The sequence below is a fragment of the Lissotriton helveticus genome, chromosome 4_1, assembly GCF_964261635.1.
Source record: "Lissotriton helveticus chromosome 4_1, aLisHel1.1, whole genome shotgun sequence".
NCBI lineage: Eukaryota > Metazoa > Chordata > Amphibia > Caudata > Salamandridae > Lissotriton > Lissotriton helveticus.
The window spans coordinates 3,887,829-3,911,302 of NC_136063.1; the positions used below are offsets into that span (position 1 = coordinate 3,887,829).

A 23,474-nucleotide genomic window follows, 5' to 3' on the forward strand; every position below is an offset into this window, starting at 1 on the left:
ACTCCCTCACAACCCCATATTTATTTTATCTGATTCAACATGGATACAACATAGGCTGCACATAGAATTAGACAATAACAAACAACATAAACATGTTTATGTACCTTTATTATTTATTTTCTTTGTTTTTTAAAAATTATGTTTATACAATCTTTTGCTATTCAGATCCTGCTTCATGCAGTTGCTATAAAATGGTCGTGGAGACTAAAAACAACTTTATGTCTCCCACTTTCCAGATATATGTATTTATGAATGTGGTATGTGTGTAGTTAAAGAGGTATGCATGTATCAGAGTTTGTTGGAATGATTCTTGTTGTCTCTTTACCTAGGGGTTGATGATGTTGACACATGAAAATGCTATTATATTGTAAAGTTATAGGTATATGTCTACAATATTAGTTTTATATGTAAAGTTGGAAAAAGATTGAATAAAAACAATTTTGATAAATCAAAGAAAACAAAGAAAAGAAATAAATATAGATACATAAATATGTTTATGTTTTTTGTTAGTGTCTAACTCTATGTGCAGCCTATGTTGACTTCATGTTGAATAAGATAAAAGAAATATAGGTTGTGAGGGAGTACTTTTATATTGTATTGTTGTTATTCACCTCTTCTCACTGACCTTGAAAGTTCTCTTCAAGAGGGGGTCCCTTTATCTTGCATAGCAGGGCTTATTATGATGTCAGTCCACCCTACACCGTTGTGGATTGGAACAGCTCGGACCTAGGTTGGTGGTTCCGGCCGACTGATTTGCATGCAGCCTTCAATAGTGCTGGCAGAAACATATGTTATAAAATAGAATCTTGTGCAGTAAGGAGACAATTTTTTACCCAGAAGCCTATTGCATTGAGGGGACAAGAGTGGGTGGGAGTCGACAGACAAAGACGATGGAAAATGTAGTTTAACTTACCCTTGTCATCGTCTTTCGAGTCCCCCCACCCTGCCTCACCGCTCTTATCTGCAAATGCAGATCATGTGCACTGAGTGCCAAGTAGATTTTCTTTTTATCATTGCAGGTGTTGGCTGTGTGTTTTAGAGCCAGCGCTGATTGACGTTGTAAATATGACAGCTCACAGAAAATGTGGTTCCTTAGTTTTAATAATATGACTGTGCCTCATATATATGTGCCAATGAAAACTAGCCATCACATTTCATCCATATGGAGATGGACTTCTTTGGGGCATAATATATTTGAGCATATGTTTGTAATTCAAGGTAATGGTCCTAGGTTTGTTCAATATTAGTTTCGGGTTAATATTAGAGCTCCCTAAATTGTTCATCCAATAAGAAGAATATGTAAAGAAAATTCAGTTGAAGTATATCCAATCTTTCATACATGTTACTCGTCTTCAGAAGTTGGTCTTTCATTGAGGTAGTCAGAGCTATACATGAGTGCCCCTTTGGGAAATCTTCAGACCTAATGAGATCCCAATAGATTTATGCTAGCAACATGTAGACATGTTGGCTTCCATTGTGACCAATGTCCTGAATGCATATAGCAACTTCACCAGCCCAAATCTTGGTTGGAATCTATTATTGCCCCAGTTTAAAAACAGGGGATGGGATCTACAAATGTCATGCACTGACATACCTCATTGATTCAGTGGTGAGAGTGATGGAAAATCCAGAGAAATTTCACTCGGGTCACAGCTAATAGTGGCTCTTATTATGATGGTGGTCCCAATCTGCCCGATTAGGATAGGACCGCCATGCTTTTTTCTACTGCAGATTGTGCTTAGGCCCAGGATCAGGGCTGCAGCTTAATCCGCAGTAGAAAAGGGCACATTATGCATATCCAAGTGGTGCCTGGCACATGGTGCATTGATGTGTGTATGTGGGGGGCAGTTGGCTGGAAAACACCTTCACAGAGTTTTAGTTCTTTTGTAACTGAGAATGTACATATAACTTCCATAAAGAATTCAGTCACAGCTCTGAAACACCCCAGGCCTGAATGCCAAAAAGAGCTAAAACATGTGTTAGCTGTGTACTCCTCAGTGAAGTTAATAAGGTGAGCAAGAAGCCCTAAAACAACTCTACCATATAAATGTGATACAAGTCTGTGTTATGCATTCTATCTGCATCTTTATGGTAAATGATTTAGTGAGCCTCAGGTTACAAATTGTAGAATTCAAATTTGCACATTTACTCAAAATGTACGAATTTATGAATGAGATAATATACAAATAGAAGAATCTGCAGCATATCTAGAAGAAAGCACTACAGATAGTATGGTGGAATGGGATGAGGTATGTACCGCACAAAATAATAACCATACAAAGATATCCAGGGTGTTGTACTTTCTGGGTGTGGAATATAATTCTTTATCCTGACGTTGGTCCTTGTATTGTAGCCACACACGTAGACACAGTATTTATGAGCCCACATTCTTCATGTGTGCTTGTTCTTGGGACATTTTGTTCTTACAAAATTGTCAGAGGTGTGATAATTACCCTATGCAACAACAGCTACAACAGCCCTGATTGCAGCCACCTACGACATCAGGGCCCTCCTGGACTGTGGTGAAATGGCAGCCCTCATCAACCTGGACCTGTTAGTTACTTTTGACACCATCTCCCATCACATCCTGATCAACAGACTCCACCACATCGGATCGCCTCATACCTCATCAGAAGAACCGAGAAGATCCATCTCGCAGCATTCACATCGGAGCCTAAGGAGGTCATCTGCGGAGTCCCCCAAGAATCATCTCTCAGTCCCACCCTCTTCAACACCTACACGACCCCGCTGGCCTACACCATCAGATTGCTCTGATTCAACATTTCCTCCTACACTGACCACAACCAGCTCATCCCCTTACTATCCTAAGACCCCTCAACCAACAGGGCCAGCTTCCACAGATGCAAAATGAACGTTGCTGACTAGATGAAGGACTCAACACAGACAAGATAGTAATCCTCATCCTTAGGAACAACACCTCTCCATGGAGCAATGCATGGTGGCCCATGGAACTCATCCCACCCCTGCCCTGACAGACCAGGCCTGCATTCCTCGGCATCATACTGACAGAAAGCTATCTATGAAGAAGCTGGTCTACGCAGTCTGATCCGCCTGCTTCCACGCCCCTCTCATGCTCTGCATGATCTTCAGTTGGCTCCCATTCAACACCAGAAGGACATTCACACAGGTCTTTGTCACTCGAAAGCTGGACTATGAAAATACGTTCATCGTAGGAATCATGAGGATACAGTGGCAAGAATCAAACTTAACCTCTCCAGAAAGACCCACATCACACTCCACCTCAAGAAATTACGCTGGCTCCTGATCAAGAAGAGATGCCAGTTCAAGATGCTGCCGCACTCATACAAAGTGCTGTACAAAGACGGACCAGCACACATCACGCCAGAAATTCCACCAGCCACACAAATACCTTATATCTATTTTCCTGTTCTTCGCAGACAGCCCCCGGATCTGCTGAAGTAATAACAGAGGACGCTCGTCATCAAACCTGGTGGTCAAGATATGGAAAAACCTTCCCCTGCACCTGAGGACCACTCTGTCACTCCAGCAATTCAGAAAACAACTGGATGGGCAAAAGAGCAACAACCACTCAGCAGTCAATATCTCTAATACCTCAAGACCCTTACAGGTAATTTACTGTACTTTATCAATGCCAGTTGATTGATTGACTGATTGATTGATTGAGGTAGAAAATACTACACCACTTGGTAAATACCCCTAAGTTAATTATTCATAAATATGACTCCTAGACATATTCATATCTGTTTGTTGGATTGGAATTGCGCTCAGCACTTATAATCATGGCCTCAGTATAATCTGGTATTTACTGAACAAATATGCGGGGCTCACCTCCTACAGTTTTTTTCAATATATTTCTAAGGTATGATGCCAGCGACCAGAGAAGTGCTCCCAGTCATACACAAAGAGTTCAGCCACATCCTGTGCACATAACTCAGGAATCCTGTGCCCCACCCCTTCTCTGAGAGTATAAAAGGCATGCCCTGAGCATGAGATGTGCAGAAGGCCCAGCAAGTGATCCAGGTCAGAGACTCCTTCCCCTAATCTTTACTCCGCTAGCACCATGAAGGCCTTTCTTGCAGCTGTGGTCATGCTCCAGGCACTGATAACTGGAGGTAAGATGGTCATAAACTGGTACAGTTGTTGATTGTTGTGAGTAAACACTAAGGCCCACATAGATATTAAGAGAGTAATGATCAGGACAGAGCGTAATTCGCTCCAGAAATCTGCTGTAAGTTTAAATGTGAAGTTTAAGGCACTCTGTATGGCCCACAAACTCTTGCAGGGGAAAGGGCCACCTATCCTTCGGGGTATGGTTCAATCTTATAAGGCCCTCCGCGCCCTTCGCTCAGACCACCAACATCTCTTGCAAGTCGCGAGAGTAAGAAAGGCCAGGACTGGCGGTAGAATATTTTCCGTTAATGTGGCTGTTCTGTGGAATTCCCTTCCGCTTGACCTGCGCTCCGAAACTGGCACTTTACGATTTCGCAAGCTCTTAAAGACCTACTTGTTCCCTGCCTAACGAGGTGTCTCTGTTATGGTGTGTTCTCTGGATAAGCGCTGGGATGCCCAAGGGTAACCATGCACGATATAAAACTCAATAATAATAATAATAATGTCCCCGGCTGTCTTTACTTTCTATCATATCATTGCCCCTTTTTCCTTGTTCCTGTCTTTCCTTCTATTGTTCATTCTTTAGCTCAGTTTTGGACAGCCTGTAAATGCCAGGGACCCCTCCCTAAACAAAAACTATAGGAGGGATATAGGTAAAATTAATTGAAATGACTTGTATACTTTAGGGGGTATGGAACTGTACCTATGGTTCTGCGTGAGGTCCAGAAAGGCTGGCCCTTGCTAAGGATTTGAGTTCTGTACCTTGGGGCTGTCCTGCTAGCCTTCCTAGGAAAACGCACTCTAATTACCCAATAGAAACCGAGCACCTTTGGATTGCTTTAAGGAATGTTAATTATTATTAACATTATGAGGATTTTGTTTCCAATATTGATCATTCACAATGTAAGAGGTGCATTGGAACAATGATCACAATCATCTTAAGGATAGCTGTTGTCATGGAGACCAATAGATGATCACCAACATATTTGTGCCTGAAAGTTGACCGTAAGATGAAGGTTGGCTGCTGGCAACAGAGAAATAACTGAACCAGCAATGTCACCAGACCCTCTTACTACAGCGCTCTCTTTTGTCCTCAGTGTGTCCCAGAAGGAAATGCACAAGCACCAACAGCGCATTCTTTGAACCATGCTTCACCCGCAGCTTCTCTGTAGAAGAAACATCTTCTGGAAGTGACTTATTGCCCCTCTGCACTATTGGGAGGGAGCTTCATTGATTAGCAAGTGGTCAGAACAAGAGAGATGCGGCCTTTCGAACACAACATCTTGGAATAATCAGCTTTATTCTTTATTTTCTATTTTCATATTTACTTCATACCTTTCATTTCTTTTTAAAACTGTGAGTGTGTGTCCTTAAACACTGGAAATCTATAGCAGTATGTTAACTAGCTTCATGAGAGCAGATTTCAGATTTTTAGGAATTGATAAAAAAATTCCAAGAATTCTGCTTGAATCCAGTGACAGTGACACGGTTCAAGTGTGATTTTCAATTTAACATGAGCTGATCTACACTCTCATCCATGGTCATGAGAAAACACATTTCATGTTTTATTTTTAGTTTATTTCCATGAAGAACACAACATAATATTGAGAGCCAACTTCTCCCAGGCTTCTCTAAAGCAAGTCAAGTGACATAGCAGAACAGTTTCAAAGGATTAAGCTGGTGTAAGATCTAGCTTCATCTGAGCCCCTAGTTCCCATATGGTAGCCACAGCATGCTCTTTACCAAGGACCTTATATTATATGCATTTAAAATGTCAAGGGTGTAAGCATGCTTCACCAGCCGGACCTGGAGATATGTATGTATGAGTGGTAGCAAGTGGCTAGTGTGAATAGCCATTGGATAGGCCATCTTTGCCCGCAGTCTCATTACACAGCTGGAAACAACTGTTTGCACAGTCATCTATCCCAGGTAGTCCTATCCTGGGAGTGGGTGTAACCAGTCAGCCATTGCTGATAATCTTGAATGAAGAAGAACTATTCCAATTTATGCATTAAACCAATGCTTACTGCATGAAGGTCAGTACTGTGGGCTGACAAACAATCACTAAAAGTTCCTGATTATAATGTATAGGTTCCAGCGTGTTTGGAACTGAGCGCATGGCATATGAGCGCTACGCTGGCTTTGTCCATATTTAGCATCACAAACAGACACCAAATAACCCAAATAATGTCCCACTTATTTTATTCACACAGAGTGATAGAAGAAATCGTATGTACCGCATGTCTTAGTGCGAATGTGTTCACCGATTGGAAATGACACACTAGTAATAGGGCCACTCAGTCCTGAAGAAAGCCACACTGACCCTGTGGGCGCTTTATTAGATGGCTGAAACATGTAGACTGAGGATGTGGAAGTTCATCACCACCTCACATCATATCCAACTATGGTTTTAATCTTACCCAAAGTTTCCATTATTAAAATTGTCTTGAGTGGTGGGAAACCTTGAGGACATTTTAATCCTCCGAGCCCTGCAAAAGTCTGGAGAAACCTGCTGCCCTGACATTCAGGTGTCACAGCACACCCAGGAATAGGACCTCTGTGACGGAGCATACCACTAACTTGCTTTAGTGGGTGAGAGTTCTTTTCAACACCTACAGTGTTTCTCAACTCACTTGAGCGAGGGGCATCTCAAGATGTTTTGAACTTTGGTAGAGAGTTCATTTTCATTTGTTTGTTAGATTTGATTAGTGAAGAAAAGTGAGTCTTTAATCTTTGTTATTCTCTGCACTCTTAAAATAACCATGCTGGACACACTGCACCCCCAAACCCATCCATCACGGGTGTCATGAGTGACGTGGATCCCGCCTATAAAAGGGCCCGGTGCACGTGCTCGTGGCCAGTTACTATACTATACGAGCCCATGTCTGTGTCCATCATTCCCTCCCATGTGGGCCTAAGGCCCAACACTACATATGGCTTGCAGCTTATTTGCATAGCACCATATATCTTACTATAATTTATTCTATCCTATACGTCGCACAGTACATAAATGAATAAATAAGTAACAGTGCCCAAGGTCAAAATGAGGAGCTTTTCTTGGACCCCCTTCTCCCTTGGCAGGTAAAAAAGAAGTAACTGGATTATAAAGGGCCCCTCACACTACTGGCCCACGGTGCCACTGTACCTGTTAAACTGCTTTCAGCTGTTTAAGGATCTGTCCCCAAGTGCCAGTCAGGAGAATTAGCCAGGCTAACTTAAGCCAATTTGGGACTGAGACAGGGTCAAACCCACTCAGACCCCCATCTGGACTTAACCAGGAGCCTAGGAGGAGAAGGAATCACTCAGGTGAATCTAACACTTCCCATGCTTCTAGAGGTGCTCATGGTCACTCCAGAAGGAGAATGACAACCCCTCAGAGGAAGGAACATGAGGCCAACATGAGAAAGGCTGAGCTTAGGATCCAGAAGAGAGAGCTAGAAGTAGCCCTGATCCAAGAGAAACATGCTAAAGCAAGACAGCCTAGAGAGAGTGGATTAGTATCCACTGGTGGCAGCACTATCCCTAAGGATAAAGACAGGTCCTATGACAATAGAAACCTGAGTATGATTGTGCCCCCCTACAAAGCTGGGGATGACATCCACAAATGGATAACTACACTTGATAGAGCCTGCAGAGTACAGCAGATCCCTCAGGATCAGTGGGCAGCAATCTTGTGGCTCTCCTTTGAAGGTAGAGGCCGAGACAGACTCCTCACAGTTAGTGATGGGGATTCTAGAAACTACCTGGTCCTGAAGAATGCTCTGGTTGATGGGTTAGGCTTAACCACTGAACAGTACAGGTTAATGTTCAGAGACACCCAGAAGACACAGACTCAGGACTGGTCTGAATGTGTTGAATGTGCCACTAAGGCTCTGGAGGGCTGGTTGCTGGGAAGTAAGGTTCCAGACTATAAAGGATTGTACAATTTACTTATGAGAGAACAAAGTTTAAATAATTGTCAGAACCAGCAGTTGCATCAACACCTGATTGACTCAGATCTGACCTCTCCCCAAGAATTGGGAAAGAGGGCAGACAAATGGGTTAGAACCAGGGTTAAGCAAAAGAACCAGAACCAGAACCAGAGTGGTGACTAAAAGAAGGCAGACCAGAAGGGTGGGGAGCAGAAATCTAAAGACCAGAAGTCTTCAGCAGGGCCCCAAACTAATACTGAGGGTGGGTCCCAAACTTCCAAGAAGAAGAAGAAGAAAGAAGGTCAAAGGAAACCCTGGTGTAGTACCTGTAAAAACACCTCTCACTGGACCAGTGAGTGTAAAAAGGGTGGAGCCCCTAAGGCACCTGCACCCACTAGTACAGTCAGCAGTGTTGGTCCACAAACTAAGGGGGTAGTGGGTATCACCTTGGGAACTGAGGGAGAGTCTGGCCTTGTCAGAACTCCAACACAGGCTGTTCTGATTTGTGATGTGGACATAGATTTGTCCACTACTGTGAGCCCCAGTAATCTGGGAAAGTACCGACCGACACCTTTGATTAATGAAAAAGTGGCTCAAACATACAGGGATACATGTGCCAGTGTCACCATGGTGACACCTAGCTTTGTGGACCCTTGACAATACATACCAGGTGATAATTACCTGGTGACCAATGCCAGCAATGTCACTACTACACATAGTGTGGCAATTGTTAATTTCTCATGGGGAGGGGTAAGTGGCCTAAAAAGAGTTGTGGTTAGTGCAGATCTCCCAGTTGAATGTTTGTTGGGCAATGACCTGGAGAGCTCTCTATGGTCAGAAGTTGAGTACAGGACTCATGCAGAGATTATTATTATTATTAAAGGAAATTTATATGCAAAGAGCGCAACTAAACCCGGAGGCATCAAGGCGCTGAGGATGGAAAACCAGAATGCTCAGATATCAGCCAGGGAAGAGTTGGAGATAGGCTTCTTGAAATAGCCACGTCTTGAGTGCCTTACGGAAATGTTAGGGATATCATCACATGTCCTTACTGTGACCAGATCACAGGCCAAAAAGTGCCTCTCTGAACCTCAGGTCTTGGATCCTGGAACAATGGACCAGGCACCTACCAAGAAGAAGAACAGGAGGGTTAAGGCTGTGCCTTCCCAACTGCCTACAAGTGAGAATCAGCCTTCCCAGGAAGATGATCTTGAGACCCCTGAAGGAACTGTCCCTGAAGAACTTGAACCTGACCAGGTTGAGTTTCTGGAGACAGGGGGACCTTCTAGGGCAGACTTGGGGCAGGCTCAGTTAACCTGTCCTTCTCTTGAACCCCTCAGACAGCAGGCTGCTGCTAAGGCTGCTGGGAATGCTCAAGGTACCCATAAAGTGTATTGGGAAGATGGGCTCCTTTATTCAGAGGGTAGAGACCCCAAGCCTGGTACAACCAGGAGTTTGGTTATACCTCTGCAATTTAGGGGCTTTCTTCTAACCTTGGCCCATGATATTCTTTAGCAGGACACCTAGGCCAGAACAAGACTTGGGACAGGCTTGTCCCTCACTTTCACTGGCCTCACATGTCTGAAGATACCAAGGAGTTTTGTCGCTCCTGTGTAACCTGCCAAGCCAGTGGCAAAGCAGGTGGCACAACAAAGGCCCCCCTGGTACCACTACCTGTGGTGGGGGTTCCCTTTAAAAGAGTGGGGATTGATATTGTAGGTCCCTTGGATCCCCCTACAGCATCTGGTCACAGATTCATACTGGTGGTGATGGAACATGCCACCAGGTACCCAGAGGCGATTCCCCTTAGGACCACAACAGCTCCTGTTGTGGCCAGGGCCTTACTTGGAGTTTTCTCCAGAGTGGGGTTTCCTAAGGAGGTAGTATCTGATAGAGGTGCAAACTTCATGTCAGGATACTTGACAGCTATGTGGAAGGAATGTGATGTCAACGACAAGTTCACCACTCCTTATCATCCACAATGTAATGGGCTTGTTGAAAGATTTAACATGACCCTAAAGGGTATGATCAAAGGATTACCTGAAAAGCTCTGGCGGAGATGGGACATCCTTCTACCCTGCCTACTGTTTGCTTACAGAGAGGTCCCAGCCCCTTTGAATTGTTGTTTGGGCACCCTGTAAGAGGACCCCTATGTCTTGTGAGGGAAGGATGGGAGTTACCTCTCAGAAAGCCCAAGCAAGACATAGTGGACTATGTACTTGGTCTCCGCTCCAGGATGGCTGAGTATATGGAGAAGGCATCCAAAAACCTTGAGGCCAGCCAAGAATTACAAAAAGCTTGGCATGACCAAAAGGCTGTCTTGACTGAGTACCTGCCTGGACAGAAAGTATGGGTGTTGGAGCCAGTGGCCCCAGCAGCACTCCAGGACAAATGGTCTGGACCCCATACCATTGTTGAAAAGAAGGGAGAGGTTACCTACTTGGTGGACCTAGGAACTCCCAGGAGACCCCACAGGGTGCTCCATGTCAACAGATTGAAGGCATATGTTGACAGGGTAGACATGGGCTTGCTCATGGCTACAGATTAGGGGCAGGAGGAAGAGAGTGACCCTCTCCCAGACCTGTTGACTCAGAACCCTGAAGATGGCTCAGTTGATGGTGTGGCCTTGGATGGCAGCCTCACTGAACATCAGCAAAATGACGGCAGACACGTTTTACAGTCATATAGACATATTTTCTCCTTGACACCCAGTCAGACTAATTGGTGTACCCATGTGGTGGACACTGGTGACAGTCTTCCTGTGAAGAACAAGATTTACAGGCAACCTGACCATGTCAGGGACTGTATAAAGACTGAGGTGCAAAAGATGCTGGAATTAGGTGTTATTGAGCCTTCAGAGAGCCCCTGGGCTAGCCCAGTGGTTCTGGTCCCCAAACCTCATACCAAAGATGGAAAGAGGGAAATGAGGTTCTGTGTGGACTACAGAGGACTCAATGCTGTCACCAGGACAGATGCACATCCTATTCCAAGGGCAGATGAGCTCATAGACAAATTGGCTTCTGCCAAATATTTGAGCACATTTGATTTGACAGCTGGCTATTGGCAAATCAGGTTAGCTGAGGAATCCAAAGCCAAAACTGCTTTTTCTACCCCAGGAGGTAATTACCAGTTTGTGGTGATGCCCTTTGGTTTGAAAAATGCACCTGCCACCTTCCAAAGGTTGGTGATTCAAATCCTTACTGGGTTGGATGACTTTTGTGCAGCTTATCTTGATGATATTGCTGTCTTCAGCTCCACCTGGGAGGATCACCTGGTCCACCTGAAGGAAGTGCTAGAGGCTCTGCAAAAGGCAGGCCTCACTATCAAGGCCACAAAGTGCCAGATAGGGCAGAGTAAGGTTGTGTACTTGGGCCACCTTGTAGGTGGAGGCCAAGTTCAACCGCTGGAGAGTAAGATCCAGACCATCAAGGACTGGTCCCCTCCATCTACCCAGACTCAGGTCAGAGCTTTATTGGGCCTGGCTGGGTACTACAGGAAGTTTGTTAAGAACTATGGGTCCATTGTGACTCCTCTTAATGACCTGACATCCAGGAAGATGTCCAAAAAGGTTCAGTGGACAGTAAGCTGTCAGAAGGCATTTGACGACCTGAAGAAGGCCATGTGCTCTGCACCTATCCTGAAGAGTCCTGACTACTCAAGAGAGTTTATTGTCCAAACAGATGCTTCTGAGTTGGGAGTGGGAGCTGTGCTTTCACAACTTAATGTAGATGGTCAAGACCAGCCTATTGCTTTTATTAGCAGAAGGCTGACCCCTAGAGAGAAACGTTGGTCAGCCATTGAGAGGGTGGCCTTTGCTGCGGTATGGGCCCTGAAGAAGTTGAGACCATACTTATTTGGGACTCACTTCAAGATTCAGACCGACCATAAGCCCCTCTTGTGGCTTAATCAGATGAAGGGTGAAAACCCCAAACTACTCAGGTGGTCCATTTCCCTACAGGGGATGGACTTTACAGTGGAGCACCGCCTAGGGACTGACCATGGTAATGCAGATGGTCTCTCCAGGTACTTCCACTTAGAACATGAAGACACAACTGGTCAAGGCTAGTCTAAAGTCCCTGCGTTTGGGGGGGGGGGTTGTGTAGGAGAGTAGGGTCTGCTATCCTATGGTCACCCCACATTTTTGCTTTTTGCTTCACTGGTTTCTGACTTAATGTGGCCTGCTAATGAGACCCACAGCCTGCTGTTCTCTCTCTAAATTAATGCCAATGCACTCTAGGTGCATTACCAATTGGAACTGGTTCACCTTATAGGCCCCTGTAACAGTGTACCCTAGGTACCCAGGGCATAGGTGTATCCAAGGCCTACCAGGGGCTGCAGCATGTATTGTGCCACCCCTGGCCTGGCCTAGCTATTTGACACAACTGGCTGATCACTAAGCTGGGGTAAGTTGGTGTAATCACCTCTTACTTAGGTATAGTATATCTATATCTAACCTATATGGACACATGTTAACCTATGAGTCACTCCTATGGAAGGCCTCAACAATCCTGGAGGCAGAGTGCTTGGTTTCATGTGACATGGTGCTCTGGCATGAGCTGAGCCTGTCTGCAGCTTTCGGAACAACGTCCTTCAGCTGTTTCATGATATTGCCATACCATATACTCTTAAGTGCATTATCAACCTCGCGGTTAAATGCTAACTTTGGTTTGGCTTTATCAAAACATGTCGAGTAAGGTGTCATACGAATTGGAATACTACCCCTCGCCAGTTCTGGCGACGGGGGTAGCATTCCACCCTTCTAGAGGGACACTTCATGTACCTAACCTGAAACCCGGGTTAAGTTAAACACAAGCCTCAGCATCACAAAATGGATGCTGCCACCACAGACACAAGTCTGACCTCCTGCTGCTGGGAGTCCTTCCGGCTTGGGAGGCTTGGACAAAGGGTTTCCTGTCAGGGGAGGTGCTTGCACCACCCCAGACAGGATTTTGTGTAGTGGGTTTGGGAGGGCTGAAAAGAATGAGACATGCCTGGGGCACACAAGGTGTTACTGTGCATATGCCAGTTCAAACCGGTCCTGGGGCTCTCCAGCCCCAGTCCTGGCACAAAACTGGACAAAGGAAAGGGGGTGTAACCCCCCCCCTTCCTGGTCCCACCCAGAGGAGGGACCTAGTAGATGATCCGGCCCCTAGATTTGGTTTAAGAGTAGGAGCTGTGTCCTAAGACTTCAGATAATCCTGAACTCGACTTGCAACTAAGAAGAAAATTGGACTTCGACATTCTGCTGCACAGAAGACTGAAGAGCATCTCCCTTGTGGCCAAGGAGTGACCACCCTGTGAACACAGGCACCATCTAGCAACTCGACTTCTGTTTTGCCGCCGCCTCCCGCTGGAGCCTGAGCCCAGAGCCCGCCAAGACCTGGATTCCCAGACATCTCCAAGACCGATCTACAGTCCCTGAAAAGAAGAGACCGGTGGAGGCATCGAGAGACGTGGGACCGGCCATCTTGAAAGACCCCCGAGAAGCTGACTGCGCAGCACCCGATGGAATCCTCAATGGTGTGCTTTGGGGTTTGAGAAGCCTTACCAGCAAGCAGCATCTGCACTGAAGATCAGCCCCCCAGCATCTCCACGATATGTGTGGGGCCCTTTTGCATTTTGCCACTCGACGCGTCATCCCGGTTACTGGCCTGTTAGCTAGTAGCCATCTTGGCAATGAAATCTACAATTAACACTGCTGGTCTGGTTGCTCCAGAATGGCCCTCACTCCTATAAAAAGGAGCAGCCCCTCGGACCTTGCTGGTCAGAGTAACAAGCTTTCTTCACTTCCTGCGTGGCTTGCTTTTGCCAAGGCCTGTTTGCTTCAATCAAGTTGCTGACACCGCCATCAGCGAGAGCCTGCATGGGACAGCTTGTGATCGACTCCTGGACATCGCTGACCTCTTTGTGTCCACGTGGCTGCAGAGACAAGCTTCCCTTCTTCACCTGTTGGCACCCGACATCGCCTGGTTCCCTCCTGGTTCCACGGTAGTCACTGGCTGGTGACTTTGAACACTGTCCCCTCTGCTTTCAGGTCTTCACATCTTCAGATCCATCCTTGGATCCACCGGAACTCTTCTCGACTGGCCGCCTGCAGCATCTTCATCTTTAGGCTCCATTGAACCGCACGACGAAACCCAACGCACTTTGAACCCTATGCACCCGCTTTCTGTGGGTGAGGTAAAGCTGGCACTCCGGTGCTCCTGCTGAGAGAAACATCTCTAGAGTCTAGGTTTTAAGTTGTTAGGTTCTGGTCCATCCGGAAGGTCCCCTGTGCAGTAACTTTGTACTTTTTACGTACCCATTGAAAGTCTATGGGCGCCCGCGTGTAACTTCAAGCACTGCACAAGCATCCCATTGGCCTCCTGGTCACTAACTATTGTTAGCTCCTCAAAGTCCTAGCGATTCCTAAGGCCCTAGGCCTTCTTCCTTTTAGATACGTGGTTCTTATACCACTATTTTAGTATATGGTTTTAGGGGCCACCAGGGCCTATCCATATTGTGCAACTTTTGTGTATTTAAACCCTGTTTTGTTTTAACGCATTTGCTTCTGTGCTCATAAAGAGTATAGGGGGTACTTGTAGTAAATAAATATATATATATTTTCAATATATATCTGTGTGGTGTCCTTTCATTTAGTATTCAAGGGGATTGTGTATGGTAAAACAACTTGCTTCACATGCCTTTACAGAGTTTAGCCTAAGACTGCTTTGTCCATGCTACCATTAGGACAGCTGGTCTATAATGTTGACTTTCAACCAATCATCATAAGGGTTGCTTGGCATGGTACAAGGTGATCACTAGAACTAGTGAGCATCATATACCAGGCAAACTTCTCACACAACGGAACGGGAAAACGAAGTTCTCCCTCAAGATAATACTGTTTCCTAATCCCACTCCTGTTCACAGCACTTGGAAGACCGTATGTTACTGGGGAGAATCAGGACCGACCGGCATAATCATAGGACTGGCTTCACTTCTCCCTCCAGGCCACTAAAGCCACCGATATCTTATGTATACTAGTATTGTCACAGGCCATATCAGATTCACTGGTAATGATAATATGCTTCAGACAATCAGCAAAGGATGGACGGATTTCGGACTTCCAGGCCCTACAAAATTCCCTCCTTGCAAGGATTTTTACATAAAACACAAGTTTAGAAGCCGGAGCATCCATACGATAATCCGTCATAAGACCAAAAAAGATAAAGCTAGGACAGACTTCAACTTGCTGGTGCAACACATCTTCTAGGAAGCCACGTACCTCAGTCGAAATAGATTTAATTATTGGGCAGTCCGCAAACATGTGGAAATCGTCTGCTGCTGGATACTTACACCTGGGACAGTTGTACACCCTCCCGGTCACTTTAGATCGTTTCCCTGGCGTCCAATAAACTCTGAGAGCAGCTGGTTTAACTACTGCCTGCAACATAGAAAAAGAGTCAGACCAAAGATTACACATTTCCTGATCATTGCCTCCAAGATCACCTCCCCAAAGTTTCTTGATCTCCGGTTCCACTGTTTCACCCACTTCCAAAAGGGCCCAGTACCAAAACAAGACTTTATGTTTCCAAATCCCATTCTAGAGACTGAATCGAATTTCGGACTTGCATCCTTATTGCCCCAGGTCTGCGTTGCCCACCACGATAGCTGATAAAACTTAAATCTTGTCAGTGTCCCACAAGTTAAATTGGAGAGTGACTCCCAGCCAATCAGCTGCGAGTCCACCGGGAGGTCTCCCCATGATCTAATACCAGCCAACATAAGTGGTTGACAGAGTTCATCCTGAAGGCATTCTGGAGTGCCGAGAGAGTCCCAGATTGGAGCCTGTACTGTATGGTATGGAATTTGCAAGCCGCTTCTGATAAAAAAACAGTTCCTTAATGCTGCTCCCAAAATCTTAAGTCTAACCTTTTTGTAGAACATGGGATCTCCAAACTTATAGAGAAAAAACTCCTGCCCCTGCGGAATGTCCTGTAACATTGCCTGAAATAGTAATCCTAAAGAGGAAGAATCGGTTTTATTGGCCAGAATTCAAACCTTTTTAAAATGGAAAGCGTGACAGTACATGAGTAAATCGGGTAAAGCAAGCCCTCCCCCTTAAGACCTCTCCTGAGCTTTTTCCAAGCAATTCTAGGGGTTTTAGTGGCCCATATAAAAGAGCCAATTTTGCCCTGCAATTTAGCAATATCTTTATGGCTGAATGACAATGGAATCAAATTATACAGGAAAGTTATTTTAGGCAAAATAATCATTTTAACGAGGTTGACCCTCCCATAAATATTTAAAGGGAGGTTTACCCAGCGCGTTAATAAACTGGCAACCTCTCTAGAAACCCTCTTCCAGTTAATCTTTGGTATATCTACCAGCTTCTGGACTAGATGGATCCCGAGGTATCTCATACAACACTTTTCCCCCTGTGTTCCATTTCATTATTTCGGTCTTGTCTTTATGGATTTTATAACCAAAAACTTCACTGAATTTTTCAGCCTCCTCAAACAGCCTAGATATAGCTTCAGCTGGATTTGATGTGTACATAAGGAGATCATCCGCATGCAGATCAAATTTTAACTCTGATTCGACGATTTTAAAGGGTTTAATGGGAGGATCAGCCCTAAGCAAGCAAACTAGGGGGTCAATAAATAAATAATATCGGAGACAAGGGGCACCCCTGCCTAGTGCTAAACCATTCCGTCAGGACACCATTGACTAAGATTTTAGCTTGAGGGTTATAGTAGAGGGATGTAACTGCCAGCACAACATTTCTCAGACAACCAAAACTTAGTAAAGACTCCCAGAGATATGACCAGTTCACCTGATCAAAAGCCTTAGCGGCATCTATTGCAACTATCGTAAGTGGCAGCTTCTTATCCACCACAACATCTATTGCCCCTATGACTTGAAAGGTCAGGTCATTCAACTGTCTACCAGGTATGAACCCCCTCTGATCTGGGTGCACTATTCCCTTAAAACTTTGGCCACCTTTGCAGCCAATATCCAAGCAAAGACCTTATGATCAAGTTTAACAGGGATATAGGTCTGTAAGACTCAATTTTCACTGTCGCTTCAGATCATGAACTTGGAGTGTATTCTCCCTGCATGTATATTTTGTTAAACAGATTTTTTTAAACCAGCACCACCTTATCCAGTATCCCGAGAGAAACCTCTATTAGAAGCCCGTCAGGGCCGGCTGCTTTACCACTAGCCATTTTCTTAAGTTGAGTTCTAACTTCGCCCTCAGTTATACTAGTGTGCAAAAAGAACCTATCTTCCTCAGGATGTATTTCTGAAAGGAAAGGGGAGTGGAGCTTTTCTGACGCTGCCTGTCCCTGGAAGCCGCATGTGACGTTGCACAAACATGCTAGCTTTGTTAATACTTAGCAGTTCCCAAAGTCGAGACCGATTGCATTGCAAATGCTTGTTTTTTTCTAGTCTCTCCCTAAGCACCCCTTTGTGTTTATATTACTTAATTTTGTACTCTCCAAACAACTGGAACTCTCCGATACATTACATATGTTCTGCTATATTTTGTACTCCTGAGTCCAAGAACTTTCTTCTTTTCTCCTTATTCCTAAAAAAATTCCACGAGAAGTGTGAACGGGCCCCGCTCTGCGACTAAAGCACCAGAGTTGTTTCTTACACGTATTTCTCAATGTTTGAATGAAAAACACAATTTTGCTCAGATCTCTAGATTGTGTTTCTTTTTCCTGCAGATTGCCTACTTTGCGAGCAGTGCCTTGCTTCCGGTGCCACCCAATGCTCTGGTATCTTCAAGCAACGCCCTCCTGACGTCACTCACTGCGTCAAAGGGCTGGAGAACAACACACTGGGTGAGTGTCACATGCCACATCTGTAACTCTGTCCTTAACATCTGGCCAGTGCTTAATTTGTAAAATAATAGGTGCCAGGGCCCAAGATATTTCTGAGGAGGGCACTGCAGCTTGCACCACCTGTGGTCCTTGTCAGCCCTGCCAGATACCTGTCCCAATGGCACACCTACAAGAATGAATGAATATATGAATGAATGAATGAATGAATGAATAGTGAGATTTCTTGAGCTCATGGCTACTCCGAGGAGTGTTCAGGCACTGAGTGGAACGTAAGAGGGCAGAGGACGATGGGATTATATGTTATAAAGGTATTTATATATCGCGCACTGCTGCTCAAGAGTGTCCTGGCGCGTAGGGGAAACAGAAGACAAGGGAGGCAGAAAGGACTAAATGGACTATTTAAACAGATGAGTTTTGAGCCTTTTTTAAATGTGGACAGTTCCTTGATATGCCGAAGATCATCGAGGAGCGCATTCCAGAGAGTGGCGGCCTTAACCGTAAAGGACATCCCCCCCAGACGAGCTCTCCGGAATCTAGGGATCACCAGCCGTCTCTGCGTAGCTGGACGCAAGAGACGACTGGGAATGTAGAAGGAGAGCCTGGAACTGATATAGAGCAAAGAGCCTACATACCATTACAGTCCTCAAAGTATGACAGTTGGCACTAGACTAGGTGAACCAAAGCTGTAAGAAGGGCCTGAGCAAGCACCCAAGTATTATTATTTTATGAATCCTATATTCAATTGTTAAACACTTTGCATTTGTGCTTTTTAAGAATAGACCAACAGCGCCACCGTGTGGAGGGTTGTCATATATATGTGCTGCTGTTATGAAATAGGTCAGGTGTCAAGCACCAGAGAACACCAGCTCAAATTAAGAACTAATTCTGGCCATTTACAGGTTGGTTGTAAGCTTCCTCTGTACCTTCAGAATGCCCTTCCGATGTAACCCCATGGCAGCGACTGATTGGGTAACATGTGCTGGCGGGCATAAGTTCCTACCGGGGTCCCTTGCTCGCTGTGCCAGAGGCCTCTAAGCTAAGCAATAACTCACTAAAGAGGCCTAGTAACAGGTCTGCGGTGCTCATGTTCCCTTCCGGGGATGGCCTTGCCTGGTAGTTTGAGATGGATTGTTCTCATGGGTATCAGGTCAGTACTGATTTGCTTAAGACAGGCTTTTGTATGGAGTGGCACAGCTGGCATAAATTGATGGGTTGGAAACCTACCTGGAGCTATTGAAAGTGGTTTAGAATTGTGGAAAAAGGTATGAGAGGGACAAAGCGTGACACCCCATCTAAAACCAATTCACGAGGGATGTTCCCTCTACTTAAAAATGACATTTAGACGATAAACACTGAAATTATGCTATTTTAACGCATTAAACCCTCACTTTTTCTTGGTTTGGTTGTTTCACCCAGACTCCTTCAAGGTAACCATGTCTGCTCAGGAACTCATACTGAGATCTTTTTTTTCGTTTAATCAAATCATGCCTTTGTGCCAACAGGGGATACTGTTATTGTATCCAAACAAAAGGAGTCTCAGGGGGAAGAAAAGGGCACAGGCCGCCCCCCACTCAAACCATAACACACAACAATCGGCCTGTCACCCAAGACACTCTTAGAAAACTGCTAATATGGCATGGATACTGGTGATACAAATAAGCTTTATGTATTATCACCGCCCCTCAATCTTTCTGGTGATTCAAATCCAGCCAGGTGTCAAACATCAATGCGGTACACCCACGGTAACCAAACAATCTGTCGTGGTACCACCACCCACCAGACACTACTTGTGGAAAAAGTGTGGAAATGAGAGTGAGCCCCTCACGGAAGAACCGCCAATCGGGTTATCTGACTCACAATTGCCAGTATACCCAATTATCATCATTGGTGACTCACTCTCATAACAGTGGGAAAAGGAAACAGAAAAAACTAAAAACATGTAACAGTGTTTTTTCGATATCAGCCCCACAATCTGCTGATAGTTCCTAACAAAACAAGACAACGTATTGCCCTTGTTGTGCTTCGTGCACAATTAACACAAACCACAAAACCAACAAACCCCCAGTGAGAAAGAAAGGTGAATCTCACACAGTTAAAACAGAAGAGTTCACTGGCCACTCATGATTTATTCTGGGCTGTGAAACCTTCTGACGTAAAAATGACTCACACCATATGTACTCTCAGGTGGGTCATAGTGCCAACATGTTTCGTTGCTTGTACTTTCTGCAACTTCTTCAGGGCAAATGGGGGTGCCCACTGTTATTGCCACTGTATAACAACACACACCTGTGGTGGAAAACACAACAGATTTATGAAATATATAAAATATAATGAGCCATAGATTAAATGCTTCCCATCTTTACTGCTAAATCTGAGATTTAAACATAGTCCCTGGCTGTGGTACTTAGAAACAGATGTCAATGCACATAATCACCTGGGGTTAGCGTTTCGCACGCATACCTGCTACCCCTTCAATCAGTATGCCCGTGTCCTCAACAGATCACGTGTTGATTGTGAAAACCCGCTATCGTCGGGTCTCCTGCACACAGAAACAAGGAGGAAAGCCGATTTTAATGAAGATTCCGCTTCACCGTCAACTCACACAAACTTTGCTCCCACATTACATAAAACGGAGCTTGTAATTAGATTATGCAACACCCGATGTTTACACGAAGGGAAAAATAGTTTTTGTTTTCATTCTGCCCTTCTCATTGAAGGCCACCGGTCATTGCCCGTGTTACGGCTCGGGGCCCCCCTCCCCTCAACTCAAGACTCGTATCTAGTCGCCTCGCCAGATCTTATTGTGCAAGGTGCTCACCTACGCTCGATCGCTGGTCCTGCCGAATATCAGCCGTGCCCCGTACTGGCTCCAAGCTGCCAGATATCGGGAAGCGCGTGATGACGTACGGGTCCTCGCGAGTCATGTGACCCGCTCGCCGCCCGTTGTGGCGGCCATCTTGTAGTGTGTTCCGGCACTAAGCGCAATGGACAGTTAGCACTTCTAAATAGAGGCATACATAACCAAAAGTCATTAGTGGGCTCAGAAAAAACATTGTACACCATATGTTCGTAGGCAACTTTTCTTCAGGGGCAGCCCAGACCATTTCAAGGAGTTGAAACCCAATTATGACGTGTTGCATAAGTTCACATATTGAGCAGGGACCACTTCTAAACAACAATGAAAGGTGGGTGAATGAACTAATCGGCCATATGGTCATGGGACAACTGCTCACAGGGATGCACAAGGGGCTATTTATAATGAATGGAACATCATAATTTTTTATTATTATAAAATATGTGAAACATGAAAATGATAAAAGTGATACAAATAGAACTAGACATCTTGCAATAAAGAACGTCTGTTCCCCAGGTGTGAACCTGCATGCCAGAAAGATCGAATAATCACAGGGATCACAAAAGGGTGATGTAAACTATACTCTGTGTGTGAGACAGTTAAAGCTGACCCCAAACTGCATACTCCAATGATCAGGGGTGTACAGAATCCATAAGAGTTATCGTTTCTTTATTTTGTTCCATTCAATAAGGTCGTTCAACCCCTCGCGGTCGACCTGTTCCTGATAGATCCAGCGAGCTTCCTTTCTCGCCAAGATGCTGTCCACATTATGGCTCTCGCACATCACCCTTTGAAGTACAACCCACTCTAGATCTTTAGGTTCATGTCCCATCTCATTGAAGTGTTGCACTAATCTCGTTGTCAATTTTTTGGCCCTAATGGTGCTAAGGTGTTCTTGAATACGGACTTTCACCTTTCTAGATGTAAGTCCAATGTAGTGCAGTCCACATTTACAAGTCAATCTGTAGATAACATTTACAGTGTTGCAATTACTGAATTTGGTAAGATGCCAAATTCTGCCATTTCTCAGGGCCACCACCTTCGTGGTCCTTGTTAAATTGCAAACAGAACAACCCATGCAAGGATGGTGGCCAGGGGGTAGCCTTTCTGTATAAACAGGAAGCGGCGTCCTAGTATGGACCAATTTGTCCTTTAAATTCGTAGCTCTTTTAAAGGCAAACCGTGGGGGTGGCATCTTGGCCATGGTGGTATCAAGGATAGACCAATGCTTTCTCACGATCTGCCTCAGTTTCGTAGATAAGGGATCAAAAGTTGTTATCACCGGTATGCACTCCTGTTTGGTCTTTACATGACGTTCCAATAGTGCCTCCCGGGGTGTGTTCAATGCACATTTACGTGCTTGCCTAACCACCTTCTTAGGGTAAGCCCTTGCAGTCAATTTCACAGCCAATTCTTCTGATTGCTCCACGAATAACTCTGTAGTGGAACAGTTGCGCCTATAGCGCAAAAATTGCCCCACGGGGAGATTATCTCGTAGGGCTCTTGGGAGGAAAGAGTTATAATGGAGCAACGAGTTCTTATCGGTCTGCTTGTGATGTACGGTCGTCACCAATTTATGGTTGACCGCTACAATATCAACATCCAAGTAAACTGCTGTGGTTCTGTTAATAGACCAAGTAAATCTGAGGCAGTCATCTATCTGGTTGAGCCATGAGAGGAATTCCAGAAGATGGTCCTCTGTACCTGTCCAGATACAGAGGACGTCGTCAATATATCTCCTCCATAAGGAGATATGTTTTCTGAAGGGGTTGTTGTTCGGATGGCGGACCACATTCTGTTATTGTAACTGCGTTCAAGGACTGTATGAATCCCTCCGAACAAGCAGCCTGTGGAAAAGGGTTCCAGTTCCAAAACTCTGGGTTCAATCTCCAGATCAGTAGAACATGCTGTGACTCTGACTTCTGCAACAAAGGGGAGGTGGAAGGTATGTACGAGAGTGTGTATGGACCCTGGCATCTGTTACACTGGTAATGGGCAGGGTAGATGCAGTCTGTGACTCACACATCTGTCCCTTGGGGGTGTGCAGGGCACATACAGTCTATAACTGACATCTCTAGTACAGGGTATGCGCAAGGTATGCACAGTCTGTGACTCCAAACTTAATAACTTTGAGGATCTGCAGGGGAGTTAGAGTTCAATATCTGCAGCTGAGAGATTCCAAGACCTTTAAAAGAGGAGATGTTTAGAATATGTACAGTATATGACACTGACATCTTTAAAGGAGGGGCTGTACAGGGACATGCAGTCTGTGATTCTGTCATCTGTATAGGAGGGGCTGTGCAGGGACATGCAGTCTGTGATTCTGTCATCTGTAAAGGAGGGGCTGTGCAGGGACATGTAGTCTGTGATTCTGTCATCTGTAAAGGAGTGGCTGTGCAGGGACATGCAGTCTGTGATTCTGGCATCTGTATAGGAGGGGCTGTGCAGGGTCATGCAGTCTGTGATTCTTTCATCTGTAAAGGAGTGGCTGTGCAGGGACATGCAGTCTGTGATTCTGGCATCTGTATAGGAGGGGCTGTGCAGGGTCATGCAGTCTGTGGTTCTGATATCTGTAAAGGATGGGATGGGCAGGGGACATGCAGTCTGTGATTCTATCATCTGTAAATGAGGGGCTGTGCAGGGACATGCAGTCTGTGATTCTGTCATCTGTATAGGAGGGGCTGTGCAGGGTCATGCAGTCTGGAATTCTGTCATATGTAAAGGAGGGGCTGTGCAGGGACATGCAGTCTGTGATTCTGTCATCTG

The 23,474-nt window shown here is 45.2% G+C and overlaps 1 long non-coding RNA gene across 1 annotated transcript; it reads left to right on the plus strand.

Annotated features, from left to right (window-relative positions):
- The first annotated feature begins 3,986 nt into the window (after positions 1–3,986).
- Positions 3,987–19,790, plus strand: LOC144828275 (uncharacterized). The gene is made up of 3 exons (XR_013610409.1): positions 3,987–4,115; positions 17,738–17,854; positions 19,357–19,790. It is a non-coding gene; the product is annotated as an uncharacterized LOC144828275 (long non-coding RNA).
- The last annotated feature ends 3,684 nt before the right edge of the window (positions 19,791–23,474 follow it).